The sequence below is a fragment of the Nannospalax galili genome, unplaced genomic scaffold (assembly GCF_000622305.1).
Source record: "Nannospalax galili isolate Female #2095 unplaced genomic scaffold, S.galili_v1.0 scaffold108, whole genome shotgun sequence".
Lineage (NCBI taxonomy): Eukaryota > Metazoa > Chordata > Mammalia > Rodentia > Spalacidae > Nannospalax > Nannospalax galili.
Window position 1 is genome coordinate 969,043 of NW_008358988.1, and position 9,627 is coordinate 978,669.

General features: G+C 42.1%; 1 pseudogene; it reads right to left on the reverse strand.

Annotated features, from left to right (window-relative positions):
- Positions 1 to 8,580: 8,580 nt before the first annotated feature.
- LOC103725305 lies at positions 8,581 to 9,018 on the reverse strand (annotated as a pseudogene).
- Between the last annotated feature and the right edge of the window lie 609 nt (positions 9,019 to 9,627).

Here is a 9,627-nt window from a genome sequence, read left to right on the forward strand (position 1 = left end):
TGTACTTTAATATCTAAATATGTTTCTGGGGCTCCCTTTTATGAGTTCTTAGTTTTGTTGATAGAAGAATTTGGAAACAAGACTCAGAAAAATGCTTGAGGACCATTTAGCTTGAGAGAAGGTCAAAGCAGGCAGACTCAGGAATGGAGGTCTGCACAAAGCTGCATGTATAAGGAGCATTAAAAAGCAGTCTTTTGGGCTGGGCATGGTGGTGCACACCTTTAATCTCAGCACTTAGGAGGGCGAGGCAGGTGATTTAAGGCCAGCCTGGTCTAATTTATAATGAGTTCCAGGCCAGCTGGGGTTACAGGGAGGCCCTGTCTCAAATATATATGGGTAGTCTTTTCTGTCAAACACTGCACAACTTTTGTTTAGAACAAGGAATCCAAATCTTTTAATCCACCCCCCCACACACACCCCTTGTAAAATTTTGTGAAAAGGCCCTGCTGTGTTTCCAAAATTTAATGGCCTAGAGTAGCTAAACCCTTCCCTCTTTAAGCCAATCCTCTCTTCCCTTCATTTCCTTTGTACTGATTCTTTTAAAGTTAGTCAGTGGTGAAAGACCATGAGAATGGAGCCCAGCCAATGAAGAAAAACAGTACTCTTGTATTAAGATAAAACCCTATCAAATTTCCTGTTCAGTGTGGCTGCTTCTATACCATTTGTGAGCCGCATACCCTTCTGATCAGGAGTAATGTTTTTTGCCTTGTTGAGATGCTTTAACTGGAGTGGTGATCACTTTATTTGTGACCTTGCACTTATTTGTGACACATGGAAGAACAGGGTTCTTCAGAGAATAAAAATGCCCAGTTATCAGGTCAGGCATGCTTGGGATTTTAGCCAGTACCCAAAGAAGAGAGAGAAAGGGAGAAAGGGAAAGTTAGGAGTTTTTTGAGTTGGAGCTCAGAAAAGCATTCTTAGTAGTAAAGATCTATAAGTAACTGCATTGAGAGAGGAGACAATAGTACATGATGTTATAATCTTGGGGACAACTTGGAGTCCCATGTCTGCACTCAGGACCAAGACAGAATTCAGATTCTCCCCCCGTTCTTCTTCTTCTGAATGGTTTGATTTTTTTATTAAACTTTAAAAATTTCATATATTTCCCACTCAAATCCAGACCCCCTCCCGCATCCCAGATTCTATTCCTTTGACCAGGGAGTTAGGTTACCCCTAACGGACCTTGGACAAACTCACATACCTTTGTGTTGGTATTTTTGTATGGTATTTTGGAGCTTGAGAAAGGGAAATTGTGGTACTTTCCTTTGTGTGTGTGTGTGTGTGTGTGTGTGTGTACACTGCCCTAAAAAAATGGGAGATGAGTCCAAACATGTCTATGAAGAAGTCAATGGCCTCCAAGCCTGCTAATGACTGTCTCCTGTATAGCTTAACAGTTTGGTGTAAATGCACATTGTAAAATAATCAAGAAAAGGTGAATATGATAGAAATGCATTGCATGTATGTATGAAATTATCAAGTAGTTAATTAAAATATTGAATTAAAAGTAATCAAGCCAGGCAGGGTGGTACGTGCCTTTAATCCTGGCACTAGGCAAAGGCAGGAGGATCTCTGTGAGACTGAGACCAGCCTGGCCTACATAGCAAGTTCCAGGTCAGCTGGGGCTATAGGGAGACTCTGTCTCAAGAAGACAGAAAAAAGTTAAAAAAATAATATCAGTATTGTTCAAAGAAAAGAGAAATGTTAGAAAGAGTCTCTGTTCATTAGATTATTAAAATATTCATGTTTACATGAATATTTACATGTTTACATGCCTAAATCCCAGCCCTGAGGAGGCAGAGGCAGTCAGATCTCTGTGAGTTCAAGGCCAGCCTCATCTACATAGTGAATTCCAAGTCAGTTAGGGCTACATAGTGAGACCCTGTGTCCAAAAAAAAAAAATCAAAATTCATCTTTGTAGACAGAGTGTTCTCATGTGAACTATGCTGTGTAAATCTAGTAGATGCAACGTGACAAATGCTATCACACATTTTTTCCTATTTTTAAATTTTTCAGCTATTTTTAAGTGAAAAACACTGATTATAGATGCATATATTTGCTCTTTCCAGTGTCACAGTAGTATTGAACGCCCATAAAGGGAAAGCCATTTCTTTCTGATCAAAAGAATGAAATCTCTGGCCTGGGTGGAGACCTAACATTCTAAACTACCCAAAACATAAGAGTAATAATCCAGTTGGGCCAGTCAATTGTCTGGTTAAGGAAGGTGGACTGACCTAATGCCATGCAGAAGAGATGGGAGAAATAATTAACTCTTCAATGAGACAATGTATTTTCCTTTCCAAAAACACTGCCTTCTGTGTAGTTACTATCAACCTGCCAGGAGGGTCTGTCTGCCTGCCTTTCTGAAACCTGACCCAGAAGGGTGTAATTTTCCTTTCTTCTTTTTACCTCTTTTCTGGCTTTCATATGCTGGCCTGAGCCTAGGCATGCTCTCCCTAACATTTTGGGCTTCCTTACTGAAGGAAATAAAAGCACCAAGGGTTTAGGCAAAGTGGAGCAGATACGGATATTCAGAATGGGTCAAAGATGGCTAATACTGAACATCCAGGGAACCATGAGACAGATAAACATGGCTGACACTAGACAGTGAGGTAATATGAATCAGTTAAAGATGGCACTCACAGATACCCAGGAAACCCAGAGTAAGTAGTGATGTAATCCATTACATAACCATGTCTGGTAAAATGCCCTCTTTGTGTGCATTTTGTATACATATGCCCTTGAGATCAGAGGCAAGTACCCTTTGCCCAGAATGAATAATGTCATATCTGCCTACAGCTGCTTGAATTTTCTTTAACCTTCTGACTTCCTGACACCCTCTTTCCCTGGTTTCGGAGCTCAGACTTCACAAAAAGCGCCCCTCCCGCTTTTTGCCATGTGGCTGCTTGTCTGCCAGATGGCTGATCTCCACTGCTGAAACATTCCAGGGTATCTCACATAGCAGAGCCTTCTCTCTTCCTCTTCTCCATCTTCCTCCTCTGGACAGCTTCTGAGATTCGCAGATTGCCGGCCCTGTAGTTTTTCTTTTAAACTCTAATGAAGTTGTCCTCAAGCTTTAAGAGTCTGGTCTTAAGTCATTTTATTAACTAGACTATGAACCATAAGAAGGAACTCTGACTTCTCCTTCTCTACAGGGAGACCCAGATGGGACTCCCTAAGATTGTTAACACCGGAAGCATATGATGAAACTTCAGCATTGAACATCCATTTGAAGCTTGCTTTTTCTATCCTGCTCTTGATAAAAACTCCATTCCCTCTTTGTAATACAAGGAATTAGCACTGTACTAAAACTTGTTTGCTACAGAATTTGGTTTTGCTCTGGTCTGATACTGACCTTTTTATGTTTAAAACCATGATGCTGTGTCCTCTGTTCTTTTCATGTTAGGAGAGCTATATGAAAACTCTTAGAAGAGGACTGTGCTGGATAGCTTTAGGGTCAACTTGACACACCTGGGTTGAGGGAGCCTCAATTGGGGAATTGTGTCCATTGAACTGGCCTGTGGCCATGTCTGTGAGACATCTTCTTGATTGTTGTGTGATGTGGAAGGATGCAGCCCACTGTGGGTGGGGCCATCCCTCGGCAGGTTGGCCTGTGTTGCAGGCTGAGCAGGGGCCAGAGGAGTAAGCCAGTAAGCATGCTCCTCCATGGCCTGTGCTCCAGCTCCTGCCTCCAGGTTCTTGCCCTGAGTTCCTACCTTGGGCTCCCGGATGAACTGTGACCCGGGATATGTAAGCTAAATAAACCCTTTCTTCCCCAAGTTGGTAGTGGTCAGAGTGTTTTGTCACAGCAATGAAGAAACAAACTAGGACAAGGACTAATACTTTTTTTTTTTTTAATGTGGCCAAAAGGTGATTTACTCAATGTGGCCAAATTGGGAAGAGGAACAAATAGAGAGGTCCAGTGATCCCAAGTCCATTCTGGGAGTACTAAAATGAGCTTTAAGTATAAGTACAGAAAGAACTGGAGCAGCAGGTAAGAGATATGCTTACATTAAGAAGCCCTTTTCCGGGACTGGAGGGATGGATCAGCAGTGAAGAGCACTGGCTGCTCTTGCAGAGGACCTGGGTTCTATTCCTAGCACCCATACAGTGGCTAACAACCATCCATAACTCCAGTTCCAGGGTCCAACAACCTCTTCTGACCTCCGAGGGTATGGCACAATATGGGTGCACCCATCTACACACAGGCGTTACACTCATACACATATAATAAATAAAATATTTTTTTAAAAAGTCCTTTTCCTAGCTATTGTGAATATAGCCATAATGAACAATTAGAAATGTGCAAGTATCTTTATAATAAAATATAAAGCCCTTTGGCTACATGCCCAGGAGCGGTGTAGCTGAGTCATATGGCAGTTCTATTTTTATTTTTTTTAATTTTTAAAAAAAAAAACTCAGCAGCAAAATTCATTTAAATGAATTCAAAAAATTCATGTCAAAGATGGGCAAAGAATGTGAAGACATTTCTGTACAGAAGAAACACAAATGGCCATTAAACACATGAAAGATACTCAACATCATTAGTCAATAGAAAAATGTAAATGAAAACCATAAGTTACCCCTCTATACCCACTAGGTTGGGTAATCAGGAAGAAAAAGGAGAAAAGAAAAAGAGAGCAAATGTTGAAAAGGATGTGGTTAAATTGGAGCTCCATATATACATTGTTGAAGGGAATGTGAACTAGTGCAGTCACTCTGGGAAACAATCGAAGCACTAAACATAGTTACTATATGACCTGTCAGCCTCCACCAAGTATATACCCAAGAGAAATTAAAACATTTGTAAACACACAAAAAATGCCAAGTGTTTTTAACAAATTACTCTTTTTTCCTGTTTCTGATGCTATATTCTGAACATACAAAGGGTACAAAATGAATTTTTTTCCAGAATATTTCAAAGGATGGTGTCAGTCTATCACTGTCTGCAAAGCACCTTCACATGCTGTTACTGTAGGTCATTTTGTCTCTTAATTAAAGGAAGACAGCATATGTCCGTAGTTTTGGCCTGTACTGAAATGGGGGGAAAGAGGGTCCCCTACAGGGTTCTTAGTCTCACTCATAAAAGAACTGAAGAATGGACCCAAATGGCAGAAAGCAGACAGACTTGCAGAGATCTACATGACTGTGGCTGGTCAGAAGTTCTGCAGAGTTCTGCTTTACAACAAGTCGGGATTCCAGGCAGGAAAAATTCACTGCCTCATTAACGCACCATGTATTCCGCCCATCTGTTTAGCATGACTGAAGGTGAACCTGCCTTCCTAGGGGTGGTTCTATCACCAGGTGATTGACCAGTGAGACTGGAAAGGTGGGTCCTCCAACAGATAGACTGGGGATTTATAGTACTGACCAGCTAAACTTATGGGGCTTTTTGCTACTCTAACATTACCCCCTCTGAAGAGGTAACCCTAAAATCTTTTAGGGATAAGAGCTCCAAATACTTTTGACATTTTTGGCCCTTGGAACAGAGTATGTTGCCAAGAGGCCCAAGGACATTTTGACTTTTAGCCAAGAAACTGGCTACTTTTCTTTGGGGTCTTTTTACCCTAACTGCCTAGACAATTCCTTCCTCCTGTTCTTATCACACCATCCTCTGAAGAGATTACTCAAATTACCGATAGGGAATCAGGACGCAGACTGCTCTGGCTTCTTCCATGCTGAACAGAGATGCAAGGTGAGGCAATTGGAGTGCCCCTTCAGTGGGTCTCTCTAAAAGACTCCCAAGTTGCATAACTCGTAACTGTAGGGAGAAAAGAAAGTCCTTTACTAGTGCTTAGGAGATGTGAAGGAGAAGTAAAGGCAAGAGCAGTTAGCATTACTAGTTCTAGACAGGGAACCAGAAAAAAGTCAGAACAGGGAAAATTTCAAATATTCATATGAGAGTCCATTGGAATTTCTTGACAAGGACTTCCAAAAGCATCCCTCTATTGGGTTCCTCATTTTTCTTTTGTCTACCAAGGCTGGACTCAAGAGTGATGGATTCAAGATTTTCTTTCAGACATTTTGATAGTTGTTGGAGTGGTTAGAATTAGTGTCAGTTCCTTCTCAAAGGCTTCTAGATGGTGGGGGGAGAAAACAAATTTGGCCATCATTTTAGAACAATAGCGGGTTGTCTCCCTCAGCTACAAGTGGGCTCTACAATATTGCAGACCAAGATTTGAAGTCTTACATCTGAGCAGCATGTTCTTATTAGAAATGAAATCATTAATGAGAAATAATTGTCTAAATAACATTTTATATGGACTTAAGTCTAATGTCTTGGAAGTATAATCCCTTGAACTCTTAAAGAAATATACTGGTCACTTTAATCTTCAGTTATAGTTTCCTTCTGGGTGTTCAAGACTATACAGTTGGCCCCAATAAACCAATTTATTTTTGCTCTTAAAGTTGTTTCAGGATCTGTTCCTCAGGGGTCACATGGGCTTGGGAGGAGGCCCTGTCTCCTTCCTTTTACCAGTTCCATCTATGTGAAGATAAGTCAAAGGTCCTGCTTGTCTGTGGCTGGCTTCACTTGGAAGCATGGAGGAAATGTTTCCTCTGAGTTGACCCTCCTCTTTGTAGACTGGACACTAGTTCAAGTCCATCTGGTGGGGTCTCCATGGCCTCCCTGAACAAGAGGACAGTTGACTAACCACAGTTAGAGGACATTTTGAGAGATGCTCCATAATCCCCTGGAACTTAGTCGACCTTGGAGGGAAAGGAGCAAAAACTGGACTAATACTTTTATTTATTTTTAATTTATTATTTTTATTTTATGTGTATGTGTGTATTGCCTGCATGTATGTAAGTGCACCCATGTTGTGCAATGCCCATGGAGGTCTGAAGAAGGTGTTGAATCCACTGGAACTGGAGTTACGGACAGTTGTTAGCTGCCATGTGGGTGCTGGGATTCGAATCTGGGTCTCCTGCAAGAACAGTCAGTGTTCTTAACTGCTGAGCCATCTCTCCAGCCCAGACTAATACTTTTTAAACATTTTATTTGTTATTTTTATTTTATGTGTATGAGTGTATTGCCTGCATGTATGTAAGTGCACCCATGTTGTGCAATGCCCATGGAGGTCTGAAGAAGGTGTTGAATCCCCTGGAATTGGAGTTACAGACAGTTGTTAGCCACCATGTGGGTTCTGGGAACTGAACCCAGGTCCTCTGCAAGAGCAGCCAGTGCTCTTAACTGCTGAGCCATCTCTCCAACTCCATGGACTAATATTTTTAAAGAACAAAAACATTTTTAAGAAAGTGTTTATATTCACTATCACATCTTTTCAGTTTAAATTAAATTCATCAGTTGATCTTTTAAAATCAAGCAATGGGGGGGGGCTGGAGAGATGGCTCAGCGGTTAAGAACACTGGCTGTTCTTGCAGAAGACCTGGGTTCAATTCCCAGCACCCACATGGCAGCTAATAACTGTCTCTAACTCCAGTTCCAGGGGATCCAATGGCCTCTTCTGTCCTCCGTGGGCATTCCACAACACAGGTGCACTTACCTACATGCAGGGATAATGCTCATACATATAAAAAATAGAAATAATAAAATATTAAAAAATAAATAAAATCAAGCAATGGGCAGACAGAACCAGCTGTAGGATCCTCTTCTTTCTGCCTCACTCTGTTTGAAAAGAAATGCCTTTTGGTAACCAGAAAAGGCAGTGTGAATTTAAGACATCTTAAAACTATATGATCATTTTAGAAGAAAAAAATAGCTCTTTTAACCTTTCAGCCTATATGAAAGTCTTAAATATTTATAAATTAAAAATTAAATTTAAGTAACCTTTAGAAAAAGTCAAAATAGCCAGACATGGTGGTACAAGCTTTTAATCCCAACACTCAGGAGACAGAGGAACTGAGGCCAGCCTGGTCTACACAGCGAGTTCTAGGCTGACTGGGGCTATAGGGAGACCCTGTCTCCAAAAAAAAAAAAAAATGTAGGTGATACACACCAATTTTTCTTTTTCCAGTTATCTATTAACTATTTCTGTGTGTGTGTGTGTGTGTGTGTGTTTGAATGAGAATGTCCCCCATAGGCTCCATGTAGTTGGACATTTTGTCCACAGTGGGGGTACTGTTGGGGAGGTTTTAAAAGGCGTGTTATACACCGAGCATGGTGGTGCACGCCTTTAATCCCAGCACTCGGGAGGAAGAGGCAGGTGGATCCTTGTGAGTTCAAGGCCAGCCTGGTCTACATAATGAGTTCAGGTCAGCTGGGACTACAAGGAGACCCTGTCTCAAAAAAAAAATAAAAGGCGTGTTATGTGTTATGCTGGAGGAAGCATGTCACAGGGGGCGGGCTTAGAGAGTTTTTATTTATTTTTAATTTTTATGTGTATGCATGTATTGCCTGTATGTAGGTAAGTGCATTGGTGTTGTACAATGCCTGCGGAGGTCAGAAGAGGCTGTAGGATCCCCTGGAACTGGAGTTACGGACAGTTGTTAGCTGCCATGTGGGTGCTGGGATTCGAACCCGGGTCTTCTGCAAGAACAACCAGTGTTCTTAACTGCTGAGCCATCTCTCCAGCCCCTCTTTTCTTTCTTTTTTTTTTTTTCTTTTTTTGAAATTCAGCTCTTTTAATCAGCCAGCTTGCTAGCAATTAGGCATGGTTTCTGCTGAGGAAGGTCCTGCGGAGTGGGCATGTGGTCACCAGCGACCTCCGTCTTACCTGGGGCTGCAGCAGGAAGCTGCTTGTTCTTCAACCTTGCTTTGCCACGTTGTAATCCCCAGAATCAAAATATTTTTGCTCTTTCTGCAATCATTTTCTTAAAAAGTCGGAAGCGCCAGGCTTTTGTCCCCGGTGAGGATACCTTGCTTTTAATTTTGCTTCTTCAGCTTTCTCTGGATTAGTCACTTTAATGTTCCGTTTCCTTCTGCTCCTCCGACAACGCTGCCTCGGGGACTTCCACAAACATGGTGCTCCCTGTGCCCTGCCTCCAGCCCTGCGACTGCTTAGAGAGTTCTTAAACCTTGCCGAATCTGGAGTTACTCTCTTGCTTCCTGTGCCCACTTGAAGATGTGAGCACTCTTCTTTCTGCCGCTGCTCCAGCCACCTCCTGCCACCATGCCTCCCCGCCATGACGGACGGTAAATCCCCTGGAGCCATAAGCTCAAAGAAACCCTTCCTTCTAATAAGTTGCTTTGGTCAGTGTTTCTATCACAGCAACAGAAAAGTAACTAATATAGCAAGCCCCTCTGTGTGTGGGGAGGGGTGGTTTATTATTTTATGTGTCTGAATGTTTTGCCTGCATGTATGGAAGTGTACTCATGTTGTGCAACACCTGTAGAGGCCAGAGGAGGGTATCACATCTCCTGGAACTGAAGTTATGGATGGTTGTTAGCCATCAGATGGGCGCTGAGAACCAAACCCAAGTTCTCTGCAAAAGCAGCCAGTGTTCTTAACCACTGAGCCATCTCTCCAGCCCCATTAACTTTTTTTTCTTTTTTTTTTGGTCTTTTTCAGACAGGGTCTCCCTGTAGCCCCAGCTATCCTGGAACTCACTATGTAGACCAGGCTGGCCTTGAACTCACAGGGATCCACCTGCCTAGTGCTGGGATTAAAGGCGTGTACAACCATGCCCGGCTTCCATCAACTATTTTTTAACAGTGGAGGTCATGAGGAT